This window comes from Protopterus annectens, chromosome 17.part0 (genome assembly GCF_019279795.1).
Source record: "Protopterus annectens isolate FY-2018-M chromosome 17.part0, PAN1.0, whole genome shotgun sequence".
NCBI lineage: Eukaryota > Metazoa > Chordata > Ceratodontiformes > Protopteridae > Protopterus > Protopterus annectens.
In genome coordinates, this window is record NC_056751.1 from 822,355,836 (window position 1) to 822,371,600 (window position 15,765).

The 15,765-nt window shown below is 36.8% G+C and overlaps 1 protein-coding gene across 1 annotated transcript in view; it reads right to left on the reverse strand.

Annotated features, from left to right (window-relative positions):
- Positions 1-15,765, reverse strand: part of IRAG1 (inositol 1,4,5-triphosphate receptor associated 1) — a 1,344,613-nt gene that overhangs the window by 788,248 nt on the left and 540,600 nt on the right. Inside the window, exon 2 of the mRNA XM_044059494.1 lies at positions 1,175-1,246. The gene's annotated coding sequence lies outside the window, so the exon portion shown is untranslated. The remainder of the gene's footprint in view (positions 1-1,174; positions 1,247-15,765) is intronic.

Here is a 15,765-nt window from a genome sequence, read left to right on the forward strand (position 1 = left end):
ATCTTACAGTCCCTCAAACACACACAACAGTCACAACACACACTTACACACACTAAACCCCTAACCAACATACTAACACACACAAACTTACCAAAATAAAACCTAAACATCTATATTATGTACCAGTGGAAGCCGAAATTCAAAATATCTGTACTTCGGTATTTTGAATTTCGCGCTTCTGCCGGTTTCAGAAATGTGAGTGTTCGACTTTGTAAGCTCGAAATACTGAAATTTGGGATTTCAGTATTTTGAAATTACAAAGTGGACCCGTTCATCACATATAGAATGGGCCACCAGTAACAGAGTTAGAGAACAGTGACAGCATCAGTCATTATGCAGGGGTATATCGTGGGGACGACAGATTCCAGAAGAAAGGGGTAATGTTTTCACAGTACAAGAACTTAGACTGATCACATCTTGAGAGCTGTGTGCAGTACTGGATGCCATAGAAGGTTGAGGACATCTGAAAAATTTATTGGAAGCGTGCATAAGATGAAGGAGAAATATGACTAAATACTACAGGAATTGAACATCTTCCCTCCAGTAATCACAAGAGATAGCCCAGAGTTTGATTCCCTCAGCCTCCTTTTGTTAAATGTGTGATTCTGCATAAGTCACTTAACCAGAGAGTGCTCTGTGGCAAGTAGAAAATCTGGGCTATGCTCTTCAGTGGTTTCCTGGACCATATGCATAGTAACAATCTATGAACATGATACTGGTGGACAAGATCTTGTCATGGAGATGTGAATGGAACCTTCTAAACAGGAAGGACAGAAGGGGAGGAGGAGCCCCAAGCAGTCGATTGTAGGGATTATTTACTCCATATTTCTTCAGTGGTTGGGAAAGTTGTGGACCCCCTGAATGAATTACTGAAATGGGTGGTGAAGAGGAGATACGCAGAGGTATTCAACAGATCATCGGGCAGTGTTGGGGGGAAGTAGAATGCTGGCTAACTGCCACCTTTTGAAACCAAGCAAATATAATGAAATGCAAATCTCATCATCAAAACAAATATTTCTGAATGTAATTGACTCAACAGGCATCTTTGCTAGTTATCTACTTTCATATTGTGTAAACTAATAATATAGCTAGTATAATTTCATTTTCTTTTACGTATTAGACTATATTACTGCTAAATCAACATGCATAGCATATTATTTATGAATCTACTTACCGACACAGCGGTTGAACACCTAGGAGGTCCATTAACTGCTACTGTTTGCACTGTAGCATCTTTCTTCTGAGGCTGTAATTAAATAAATAGTACATTCAGTCATTATACAGTGTATTGGCATCTGTTTTGAGTTACCAAAACACATTAAATAGTAGTTGATGCAAATAGATGACTTTCTTTTTCTGTCAAATTTGACCAGAATCATTTTGTTACAAAATACAAGGATTTGCTTTATTAAATATAGAAAGGAAACTTTGGTAAATTTCAGAGGAGACTAATTTATTTGAAATGTACTAGTGTTCCAGATATACATCTTTGGCCATGCATTGTGTGAATAAGTAGAAGAATTAATCTGCACATAGCAAAATCAGTTTTTTATAGAGAAACTCAACTATATTTTAAAATGACTGCAGTCTCAAACCTGGAATACTGTAAACCTTCTGCATCAACCTAAAATTAGCAAAACCATCATTTTACTCAAAATTCAATTTGTATTTACAATTTATTATGCATATTGTTCTACAATTCAAGGAAACATACTTCTTGTGACAGAAACAAGTACAAGAAAAAAATAATCTTTGAACTTTGTGACGTTTTGCTACAACTGCAAACTTGCAGTTTGAAAGGCAACTATATGTAACATGAGGTGCCAGATTACACTCCAAAACTGTCAAAAAGATAACACAGACATCAACAACAATTTTTGTAGTATATGGAGTATGCTGATTATACTCCAAAATGAGGGAAAACAATCTTGTTATATACCTCTCTGTTGTCAAAGACTTGCATGTCAAAAGTTTTGTTATGCATTTTTCAGAGATGTTTTGCTTTAATCTTATGTATAAAGAGCAGCCACACAGAACAGCAGTAAGGAGCTAAAGCAGATTTGAAAGATACAAAATCATTTCCTTTGCAAACAGGCAGACTGAAGGGTTTAAATGTTTTTAAAGCTGTTAGCACATCAGAGATGCACATAGCTTCTGGATACTGTATTACAACACTCAGTGGCTTTGCAGCTTTAAAAACCATAAAGTATTGTTGCTTCTACAATTATTTTCCCCTAAGACTTTAGTGCATCCATGCATTTGGAAGCATAAACCCCAATGAGTGTCACAATGCAAGATTGCAAGTAAAAGTACATTTCACTGTGTATTTGTCTACTGCTGGTACATAATGCAACAGGAAAAGAGTGACTCACACTTCAGGCTCTCCCACTTGGGCAGTAACAGGATAAGCAAGCTAAACAAACAGCGTTTCCAAAAACTGTCACACTACTACACCTCAAGCAAGAAATTTGGATAAAGCCATAAATAACAGTGGGACAAAAATAGGGATAATTTTAAATATTTCTTACAGGCTTAGAAAGTCAGTAGAATAAGAGGTTTTGTATTAGCATGAATTTTCTGAAGGGTATGAAGTCTGAAATTCAAATGTCTCTCATTATTTTCTGACTTCAATCTTTAATGATGTGCCACTAATTTGCCAGGAAAACTACACTTTTATGAAAAAATGGGCCAAAAATATGAGGCACAAATCTGGACATTCTGCAAAAATCTGTACAGTTGAGAGGTATGCACACCGCTCTTCCTGTTTTCTAAGATACCAGTCATTTTCCTCACTGTCAAAAGTGTATCTGATCCATGCATTCCACAACAATCACTGATGCATCTCTGTTGGAAGAAAGAAATACCACTTCATTCCAATTTTAATGACATTTGCAAGAGAGAAAAAAACAAAATACTGGACAGAAAACCACCTGCAGTTTAGTCAGCATGTTACATGAAGGAATTTAGAGACCGTGGACTCTCTCTACCACATTTTGGTAATGTATGTATATACAATGATTTGCCCAAAATAATCCACCTTAGTTTTACACAATAATCCCCCTTTTGTCAGCTCACCTCAGGAAACAGTAACACTTCACAATTAACATATCTTTTACATTTGAGAGTGGAATCCCAGTTCTGGCTCATTCTAATACAATCAACAACTTCCTACTTGGTGCAAGCACACCACCTGCCCATAAAGTGGAAAATCACATATGGTCAAGGGATTAGCAGGAAGAGCTGTGAAAATGCTGCAAAAACCATGGCTAAGCAGTAACAGTTCTGTTATTGTGTTAACGGAAGTGTTAACACAATAAATGGAACCATTACTGCATAGCCATGCTGAAGTTTCTTTTTTTGAAGCATTTTCACACTTAGCATGAAGAGGCCAGGATATTTATTTTGTTAGAACATTTGCAGCCCATGAAATCCTCACATGCTCCAGTGGGCCACGGACCACTCTTTAAGAAAGGTTGCCCTAAGTGATAGTATATCACGGCAACTAAAGCTCTACATACTGAAAGAATTATGATTGTGTTACTCCAATCATAATTAACTCATGATATGTTTCCTGCGTGGTTATCAAGATTTACCTCTCTTGCTTCACATCACTGTGCTGTCCAGGTGAATTTCTTGAAATCCATACGTCAAACACATAACTTGGTTTTGATCAGAGACTGAAGGCATGTACACCTTGGTTATGATCAGACACTCAGTCAGAATCCTCTCTGCCATGTACCTTTCAGAGCTGTTATGCTCTGGTGTCATAGAGTGCCTCAAACTAAAATTAAGACACACAGAAAAGACAACTACAGCAAAGTGAGATGTCTAACAGCTTTAAAAGCTGTTGGTCTAACAGAGGTACATACTGCTTCTGAATCCTGTGTGGCAGCACAGAGTGTTTTACAGCTTGTTTTATTCACTCTGTAACTTATAGAGCATCAAAGTATGTTAATCTCCATGCACTACATAGAATTCTGATCAAGTATCTCAGATTGCACTTGAGGTGAATTTCATGACGTCTGTTCCTTGAACACATAGAAAGTTGATTATATCTGGCAATCTAATCATAATCTATATTATCTTGAAGCTGAGACAGGAACTTTGTTATTAATATATATGTTGTAAACTATGTAACTACTAAAAATACAGAAAAGAAATGTTGAAAATTATTAACAAAAATCATCTGCATTTGTAAATGGCAAATTCCTCACATGATTCTGTATTTTAATTTGTTTCCAATACTTTCCATTAATAGCTTTGTTGTTTTCTGGCATTATTCATTTATTTTATTAATTTCATAACCAGGTAGGTAGGGTAACCAAGGTAATTATTTTCAGTCTTGACCCAGGTTATAATGTGGGTCTCCATTCAAAGGGCTTACCAAAACCAACCAGCCTCCCTGAACTTACTCTGACCCATGTTTGGTGCCAGTAAGGAGACTGAGACATCCTAGGGGAGCATCATACTGCTGCCATGGAATGTTTTCCTCCTAAGGACCTGCCCCATCCCATACTAGGGAAAATCATGCAATGGGCTGAGCTGGCATATCACACATGCCCCTGTGTGTGACTCAGGCACAGCACAGGCACCCTAAGGACAATGCCGCCATGTGTTCCATGCCTTCACTTGGAATCAGCTATGAGAATGTTTCCAAAGTACACACCAATTCACCCCAATGGACATTTTTGTTATTTCTGCCTACATCATCAAACATTTAAGATGCTAGTCAAACTCCAAATGGCTGGACCATTGAGGGTTTTATCCTTGTAAGCCACTGGTGAAGGATTTGATAATATTGTGCAAAAGAGTTTCATATGGAAACTCTGTAGTATTAAAATACAATGCTGTCACAGAGCTGTCTTATCAGAATGGTTAGCCCATCATAAACATGATCATGTTCCTAAAAAATGTAAAAGCCTGGTCTAAAGATTAACTCATCAGCATTGCACTGACGATATGGCTTTAGGGAGCCCTTTTATCTTTTCAAGATATTAATAATACATTCACATTAAAAAAAACTCATCTGTGACACATTGTTTAGATATTGCATAGTTGAAGAGAAACTGCCTGTGTGAAGGCAACATGCTCATTAAAAGAGCTGGTAAGAAAGCAACACTAGTGTAACCTATTTTTGCTCGCAGTCTTTGTCTTACTTTCCTTATTTGAAGCTCATACAACAGACAAATAACCATTTCTTCTCTCAATGAACAATGAAATCAAGGTAAAACTGATGTTAACTAGACATATCCCCATCATATGATGCAACTATCTGCTCATCATTTTTGTGTCGTTCATCACTGGATGAACAGAATTTTGAAATCTATGTATCTAGCAGCATAGGAAGTACGTTGTGTATGCAATAAGACATGTGAGGAGTATATGCAACAGATATTGCTGTGCACATAGGGGTGTTTTAAGACACATGCTCAAAGAACAAGTGCCTTATAATCTGTGAGTGTGTGGTAATAGCTATACCATGTACACTCCAAGTGCCATATTGTATTATTGTATTTTTTCTGTTGAAATTTTACATTTTCTAGACTGTGTATAGTAATTATATGGGTTGTAGTGTATTATAATATAAAATTTCTCCTCTGCCCATTTTAAATAACTGATGCTGTGCAGGGTTACAATTTTTTACGGTGTAGAAATTTGCCATGAATTTTTCATGGTAGTCACTTAAGGGTCCCTTCTGTCAAACAGATGTGTAGTATTGAACAGTCCTGCTTATAAATAGCTGCTAACACTATCCAATGGGCTGGACTCTGGTATGGAGTAACAAAAAAAATGAGCATGCTAGCCAATGTCTAAATTCAAAGGTTGTGGCTCGTCCAGTCCCCATTCAACATATACTAATAGGGACTGGCAGAACACCGTGTCCAATTCCAAAAGGGGAAAAGGGCTCATTCTGCCAGCATTATTTGGTGCTGTACATTGGCAAGGCTCACCAATGTATAAGGCAGAATTAGTGGCAAAGTCCTTTGAAACGAATAGGCTTCTTCATAAGGAAGAAGCTGCATGTATATGTGGAACTAGGTACTATAGATGGTACTGGTTGGGAAACCATACAGAAGGTTTGGGAGTCAAGGATGTGTCTGGAAACATGCACATGTGTGGTTCTGTAGTGTGGGTTATCCCCCAATCTCTTCAGGGAATGGTTCACTTTAGTGTTCTTTAAAAAAAAGATGTTATTCCTTAGTGGGACAGTAGCCTTAGATCCACACACCCCCATGGCTACATTCATTAGTCTAGTCTACAGAGAGCTATGGCTCTGAATGACCTCATAGCTATACAGCTCCACCTCCCCGCCTATAATACTGGGTCTAACATAGAAACAGAGCTGTTTTGTCCCAGGACCTCATCTGGACTCTGCAGCTCCACTCAGTCCTTTGGTACTGCTGGCACTACACTTGGACTTGAATGTTTATGAATCACATTTTCTTGTCTGGGCATAGCAGACATCCATTCATTTCAATACCTCAGAATTGCAAGGTGTTGAACTGGCTGAATCTTGCCCTAAAGATGATGTCATCCCAGAAGGAGGTTTGGATTTTATTGTTCATAATAGTGATGGCAGGATGGCACAAACCATGTGCACTCTGTACGCCACAGTTTTGGAATCATGTCCAATATCTCAGCTGAGTTCCATCAGATGAATGAGTTCAAATAGGGATACTAAGATATCAATAGCACAGGTCCTCATAAACTTGATACTGCTTTCCAGGTAACACCACCTGCAGGAGTAATTATTTTGGTGGCATCTCCAAGAACCTAAAGGCATATATATATATATATATATATATATATATATATATATATATATATATATATATATACACATATATATGCAAGCAGTAATTCCTCACCCCATTTTTAAGGATAATTGTTTTAGTTGTGACTCCCAAGAACTGAAAAAAAATATGTAACCAGTAATGCTCTTCTCACCCCATCATTTTTTTTAAGTTGGTTTATCTGATAGTATTCTTGTCAGTTTTATTTAATTGGGTTTCAATGGAATTTTTGTGTGCAGTATTTCAATTTTAATATGCACTTATATTCTTGCAGTGTTTTACTGTGTGTACTGTTTCTTCAAATTTGCATCTTAGGTCAAACAGTGCCTGGCATATTCTCTCTACTGCATTTGTGTGTGCGTGTATATGTAATTTGACCTCTGTCTTAAAAGTTGCTGCTTTCTGTTACTTTGGTGGTTGTTTTTTGCTTCATGCCTATGTTTGTATAGCTGTCATACATTGCATATTAAGAACAATGTTCCTATGGCTCTTTTTCTCAGGGTGATTAGGCATACATCAAAGAAGAAAGTGGTGGGTATGTTTAAATGTGATAAAGGTGGCACCTGTAACAATGTAAATATCATTGGACTAGCACCTTTGTTCATCCAGAAATAGCTAGATAAATATGTTTTATAGCAGTGCTGAGTGAATGTAAAAATGTGTTGCATATAGTAATCTGTGGAAGTCAAAGGTTTTATTGTAAGTAAAATGAATGGAGTATGCACAAACTTATTTTACAATATCATAATACAACCAGGAAGTGTAATTATAATAATGCTTTGGCAAACCATACTTGTAAATGTGATTTGATGCTAATTTTATGTTTCAAGCTCTGCTAAGGGTATTGCACAAAAGTAAATGGCATGGAGACTTCCGCAATGAGTTTCATAAGACAAAATAAGTTAATGCTATGCCCTTTTTATGATAATAGGCTTTTAAAACTCTTCTAGAAATACTATGACTTGTGATGCTCCTTTTAGAAATTTTAATAACTTTATGTATCAAGAAATTAAATCCAAAAGATTCTTTAATTTTAAAGCCCCTTAATCAGTCATTATGCCTACATTTTAAACATATCTTTAGAAGGGTACCTTAGGAGATCTTTTGGATATATATTTTACTAAGACAGAGCTTTTCAAAGATATTATTAAACAATCATATATGTAAATTTTGAATTCTTTGTTATGATAGGTTGGTAATGTCACATGCTATGGAAATTAACCTTTAAACTGAAGCATTTAATATTGGTTTTGTGTTAAAGAAGTCTTTTTATTTGAAAAGGACAATACACATTTAACCATCAAGAAAGTGTTGCACATTATATCTTTCTGGTTCATTTTTTGTTTCATTGTTTCCTGGCTGTCTAGTTTTTGATTTCCTGATTTTATGTGTCACATGATCTAACTGAATACTAATTGTATCACATGTTCAAGGTGTAAGAAATTTTATTTTGTTACCTTAAAAAAAGCATGTGTGTTTAAATGCTGTTATAGAGTCCTTCCCTGATTTGGCATTCCTCAACATCACAACATCTCATGACCTGCTCCCCTCAACTATAAACTGAGGGACAAAAATAAAAGGTCTGTTCCTCAATCTGGCACTTCTCTACTCCAACTCGAGGAGCAAGGTATGTTCTTGCTGATCTGTACACTTGAACTGCAAGATAAAGAGCAAAAAATGTCCTTGTACAAGAGGACAGAGAAAATTCATTTTCTTCTGAAAAATGTAGCAAACCGCTTAGTACATTGGTAGCAAGTGGTTTCCTACACCATATACCATACACAAAGCATTAAAGTGCTTCAGCCTTGACAACAAATGCAGTACTAGCATTCATTTCTAAATGCCAGTAGTGTACTCCTGGCCAGTCAGGATCTCCCGATCATGCCCTGTATACCTTATTTACAAGGCAACTACCTGATCATACCCCATAACACCTTTCACCCGACACAGCTGCCCCTTCTTACATATGCTAATAAAATTATATTTTCTTCTATATGGGGGTTATGTGTGTCACTCATTTTTGCTAGTGTAGTTTACAATTGCTTGAGTTATAGTTGCAGTTAGATATTTATTGCACAACTGACTTGCTCAATTTACTGACTGATTGTGCGTTAGTCTGTGACACTTTACGTGTTGAAATATGCTACAGACATCATGCCTACCCACCTTAAACTGTTCCCACAACTACACCATCAGATGCTGAGGCCAGATGACATGGAATCTTGGAATCAGGAAATAACTGGACAACTGCTCAGCATACAGTAAATACAAATGTATGTTTATTAACCTTTAATAACTGTACTTCCATGCAAGTAAAAAAAGGTAGAATCCACATATTTTAGAATCAGAAAGGTCAATTAACATGAAAAGAACATAATTACAACAAAAGGAAATGGGAGAAGGAAAACCTCTGCACATGATCTTTTAAGAGATGAAACTGTCAATACCTTGTCTGGATATAAACCATCATACTATCAGCAAACCTTGCTTTTCAAAAGGACGGCCACAAAACTGCAAGGTAATTGTACCAGGTTCCAAAAATACAGTATAAAAATGATCTGCAGCTCTTCCCTCTCTGTGACCCTAAAAACAATTTTGAGTCAGCTTTGCTGTCTTTTAGGTAGATTTTCTAAAACCCATTCTACCAAATTCATGCTATGGTATCATCATCATCATCATCATACATCCGCAAAGTATTTCTGGATCCATTAGAAAATGGGTAGGTAGAAACCTACCTTAACACATCTTTAAGAACATCTGGGACAACTAATAAAGCTTCATAAGCCATCCCAATAGAAACCTAACTGGGATTCAGGTGACTCAATTTTAATTAGCTGCTCAAGCCCCTAATGCTGCTGTCAGGGAGGACAGGCATGTCTGTCCTGTGAGGAGGGACCGGTGTAGGCAGGCTGTTCTTATCTAATCTCTAGTGCAGGACACAGCTTGCAATAGCTGCAGAAATGTGCATTTGGGAGGACTGAAAAAGTATGTTAGTGCTAGGGCCAAGTGTGGGCACATCCTCAGAAGAACAGTCCTTATTGCCTGACCCAATTGGTTACGATGATGTCAGCTTGAAAAGAGTAAGACTTAGGGGAAAAAAACTAGCGTGCTTGAACAGTGCATGTACAGTGTGCGTATGATGCTGCTGTCTACAGCAGTGCTCCACCTCCAAAATGAGAAACCTCATTTCCTTTTTCCACCCTGGCTATGACAGCATCTGCCAGGAAACCAATCAGCACACGATATAAAATCTGTTCTCCACTTCCCTATCTTAGAGTAGACCCACTGGAGGGGAGGGGGACGGAGTAGTAACAGACACACGGGATGGAAGCAAAGTCATTTAAACCTTTAAACTGTTCTTAGAAAAACTTGAACTGTTATGGCAGTTTAGACTAGATTCTTGTCATCCGCCAGGTGTAAGCAGGAACTATTCGATCACTTGCATATTAAAACTTAAAAGTCTGATGAGATAAATGTTGGATAGTGTAGTGTATATATATATATATATATATATATATATATATATATATATATATATGGTTTGATTTAAGTAAGCCTAAATGTGATTGTTTTTACACATTTGTTTAAATGTGTTTGACATAACTGCACACATTGGGTATGGGACTTAAATGACAGAAATTGAGGTTAGGGCAAAAATGGGTTAACAAGCATAAATAATTTACTTACTTAATGGTCTGGAAGCCATGTGACTTGTTTTTAAAGGATTTATAAGGAAGACTTGTAATACAGTTAATTGGATCTGATGAAGTCTGGGTAGAACACCAGACGAAAAGTGCTTCATACTTTTAATTTTTACAATTTCTTGCCTGTCGTGGATTTATTAAATTGAGTGAGTTTTAAGTAATACAGCGTGCTGCCTGATCCATATTCTTCGTGGTTTTAAGTTTGTGTAGTTTTCTTTGTGGTACGTAGTTTGCTTTTATCTTACATGCATTGTAGGTGTGGCTTATATCCCAAGCTCTGAAGTTAACATCAGCCAGACATGTTTCATCAAAAAATTTGTTTAAAGTGGCTACCTGAAATATTTTCACTAAAGCTTGCTCATTCCTTTTTTTCCTAAAAGAAACACCTGTTTTGCAGAAAAAAGATTAAACAAACCATCTCTTGAAAGGAGTCATTCTTCAAATAATATTTACCTTAAGTAAAGTGTTTTTTGGAAGCCTCACTATACTGCTCTATCCCAAAAAATATTGCTACATTTGTTTAAAGTTTAAATCATGTGTTGCATAAAATGTAATAAATATTTTTCCATAGTAAAGGGTACAGTAAAAGACAGATTACAGCTTTTTCATTCTTCCACAACCTCACAAATATTCATGTAAAATAGAAAATCATAGCTACCTCTGACAAGAGTTTATAACTATTCACACAGAGTAACAAAATAAGGCATTAGGGAAAAATCACAACAAATTCTGTTTTATATAAGACCCCAAATGATCTGGTCTAACACTTGCATTCTGCTTTGCCTTAATATTATAGCTCAAATTCACCACTGTATCACTGATGAAATGGAACATTACCACTTTGCAAATTTTCTAGATTCTGACAGTCTGTGGTGCATATCTCATAGGTTCATAGGTTGGTACTAGGCTATCAGCCCAAGGGCCTATAGAATCCTAGCCATAACAATTCCCTGGTTCTTCCCACAGTATTTACTTCCCTTCTCGTGTATATTCACTGAAGCTAGACTTGAAAAATCCCACATTTGAAATACAGTGCTCAATGAATGTGCATTCGCTGAATTAGACTTTGAAGTACTGTAAACTACCCATCAGAGATGCAATAAGAATGTGAATAAAATATAACAAGGTTTTATGACATACAAGCTGTATTATAATAAACCTAACTAGCACCAACATAAATAATCCCTAAGAAGCGTGCTAGCAGCAGGAAGGTAAGGTATACTTAGCAGTTATCCTGCATTTCTGTATGAAGACTACCATTGCAATCTGTTGCTATTCAGCACATTACCATAAATGTTGTATATTCATATGTCTGTTTTGGGCTTTTCTTCATACAAGATATGATATGCAAGTATACAGCAGCTGTCAAAAATTGGTTGTACAAATGCATAAGAAATGCATTGCTTATCCCTTATGCCTACACAACTTAGGAGCAGAGAACATTTTTTCACCCCCCCCCCCTCAAACACTGCCTGGAAAACCCATGCCCCCTCGCAGTCAACTGATACATTCATTCTCTCTTTGTTGAGGGCAGGAGCTGCCCAACTGGAGCCATTATTTATTAAAGCATCAGGGTGGTTTGAGGGTTTTTCTGTTATTGCAGCTCTGCATCCCCTTCCTCTACACACACTTGGTTGTGCAGGGGAAGAGGGCAATCAATGGGCTAACTGCAGTGGATGCTCCCTCATTTCCACAAGGGTAAATTGCAGTAACCATTTGAAATGTCAGGACCCACTAGGCCGAGTCCATAAACAAAGAAAGTGAACAGATGAAAGAATGGACTTACATATACTAAGTCTGAGATGCCATTTCTCAGAATATTCTTTTTGTCTGAGGTATGGAGATCTTGGAGTTGGCACATATATATATATATATATATATATATATATATATATATATATATATATATATATATATATATATATATATATATATATATATATATATATATATATATATATATATATATATATATATATATATATATATCTATATGTATATATATATATATGTATATATATATATATATATATATATATATATATATATATATATATATATACACACACACACACACACACACACACACACACACGCACACACACACACACACATTTTATATATATATATATATATATATATATATATACAAATAAAAACACACACACATATCTATATATATATATATATATATATATATATATATATAGTGGATATAAAAAGTTTACACACCCTTGTTAAAATGCCAGGTTTTTGTGATATAAAAAAAAAATGAGACCACAATAAATAATTTCAAAACTTTTCCATCCTTTAATGTGACCTACAACCTGTACAATTCAATTGAAAAACAAACAAATATTTTAGGGGAAAAAATCTGAAAAATAAAAAACGTACAATATGCTGATTGCATAAGTGTGCACACCCTTAAACTAATACTTTGTTGAAGCACCTTTCGATTTAATTACAGCATTAAAGGGGAATATTACTTTTTGGACAAAAAGCCCACTACCCAGCATAATGATCACAGCTTGGCCCATTGTACAAAATGCTGTAATGCCAGACAAAAATCTACCCTTCCAAAAAAAAATCCATAGTACTGTTCTGCTTTAGTAAAGCTCTAGGATATCAAATGCCAAAATATTAAATGAAAATATCTTTACACTAAACCCCCCTCTATACAAAGTATTTTCTCTAATAGAGAAAGAAAATATTATACCTCATGTATCTGTAAGTAACTTCCAGAATGTACCCTCAGCCAGTCAAAACATATGCGTGTACATCAGTTCAACATTGTCTAAACCCCCAGACCGCTGAAAAAAAATGACAAAAACTCCATTAAAAGTTAATCCTAGCCACCAGTAATCCAGTTCTTCACAAAAGAATCACTTGTAAAAGCTAAACAATTGTTTCTCATATGATGTAACTAGTTTCTCCAGGTTAGCTCACCCTGTTACACAGAAGACCTAAGCAAATCTGAAAATGCTGCATTTGGGTCCACTATAAATAATTGTGTCTTATTTAATTGGTATATAATTATTTGACATACAAAAGCATCAAAACCCTTGGAAGTTGCTAATAAAAACAGCCACACCCTTAAGGTTGGAAAACATAAGTAATTTTTTTTTGGACTAGGGAAAGCCACCATGCACCCCAATATCACGACCATCAACATCAAGGTCAGTGCCACAAAAATATAGCTAAGTTATCTGGAACCTTATGCAGTTCCCAAACCGTGCTTCCTGAACTCAAGGTTGAAGTTCACTTATTAAAGTTGTAAGTGAAGCAAAAAATATACATTTGCTTGTAAACTGTTAATGATCTGCTTGCTACAAATGCAACACACAGCTTACTACAGTTAAACAATCCCCACACTCTGTATGATTCACTGCTTAAGCTGTAACATCAAATGCAGTATTGGCTTTCATAAAGCAATGCCAGTACAGCACTTCCACATCATCACTACCTGCCAATAGTGCCCCCTAACAGCTCACACTAGTTATGCCTGTTCCCCCAGGAATCAGAGTTAGTACATATAATTGGCAGGGGAAAAGAGGGGTGCAGGGGTATTTGCCCCTGCCAAAAGAAAAAAAAAAACAGTAGCTTTCTTTTGCATGATCCAAAGTTATGCCTCAGAGCATGTACAATACGGTGTCAATCTTTTTTTTCTTGGACCTTTTGTGGTCAATGTTTTTAGTGTGACTACTGAAGTTTAGAACGCCTTCAGTAGATCCAAAACATGGTGTGCAAGGTATAAGCAATCATAGCCAGCACTTGGCACTGAAGCAAGGCATTTGTCTGTGCTCTTGGTAATCCACTGATCAATACCAAGACTGTACAAACTCAGGAAGAGGGAGAAAATGAGAAATATGCAACTCCCTCTCTTTTCTCTCTTCTGTAAATCTAGTTTCCATGACAGAACACCAGTGATCATTTAGATCGGACTATCCCAGTAAACAAAAAGCAAATTAATAATAATAACTGTTTTCAGCATCAATCATCTATTCAAGTGTTTACTTTAAACTATAACCATACAATATTGTTTATCTCATGGATCATGCTTAATGGTGAAAGATAATCATCTTCATGTGACTGCAAATGTATATTATGAGAAGAATCAACTAGGCCAAATCCTGCCTACTTCAAGTGTGTGTGTGTGTGTGTGTGTGTGTGCGTGTGTGTGTATCAGCGTCTCTCTCTCTCTCTCTCTCTCTCTCACTCTCTCTCCCCCTTCCTGTGCACATGCATATACAGTGAAGTATAGGGAGTGAATTAATCTGCTTATGCATGATGAAGTATGCTTTTTCTTTTTCTACAGATGTGCCAGAACAGTCTTTGGACATCCAAGTGAGGTCCTAGGACTTTTCCTTGGCTTGAGGAAGACTAGCTAAGGCAGAGTCAGGAAACCTCTTTTCTAAACTATGTCAGAATGAACTTCCATAATGTCACTACAAAAGTATAGGCAGGATCCAAAGGCATTCTTTGCAAGGCAAAAATTAGGAGGTGCAGCACCCAGCAGGATAAAAGCACTCTCATCAAACTAAACAAAAAACTCATAGATGAAAAATAAAGTCTACCAAAGCCAAATATGAGGTAAGTTTGGCCTCCCCGGCCAAGGACACCCACACAGCATTCTTTAGCTAAGTCCACAACCTCAAAGACAATACACAGCTCAGTGCTCATTGTAAATGGAGCCACCTATACTGAGCCAGAAGATATAGCAAACTCCTGGATGATAAATTCAGCACCAGCTTTACTCCTCTCTCCCCCTCAACCTTCCCTCAGGAAGTATCATCAAATATAACTCCCCCTACTATCACTAGGGAACAGGTCCTTAATGCTCTCTCTAAGACCAAGAACACTGCATCAATGGGCCAAGACAAGATCCCAGGATGCCTTCTAAGTAGCATGAAACATGACCTATCAGGGCCTCTGGAATTACTATTTAACTGTAGCCTTCAAACAAGCTTCCTGCCTCATGAAAGGAGAAGGGCAACAGTTATCCCTATGCACAAAGGCGGGCCATCTACAGACCATGGAAACTGCAGATCCATACGTCTCACTAGTCTTATGTGTAAAGCCATAGAAATAATCATGGAGATGATCAGCAGAGACATAGTAAACCTCCAGACACTTGACAAAACCCACTTTGGTTTTGTCAAGGGCAGATCATGCCTAGAGAACCAGGTGGACTTCTTTGAGAAGGTCACCAAAGCAATAGATGAGGGCAAAATCATTTACGCTGCCTACCTTGACCTGGCCAAGGCATT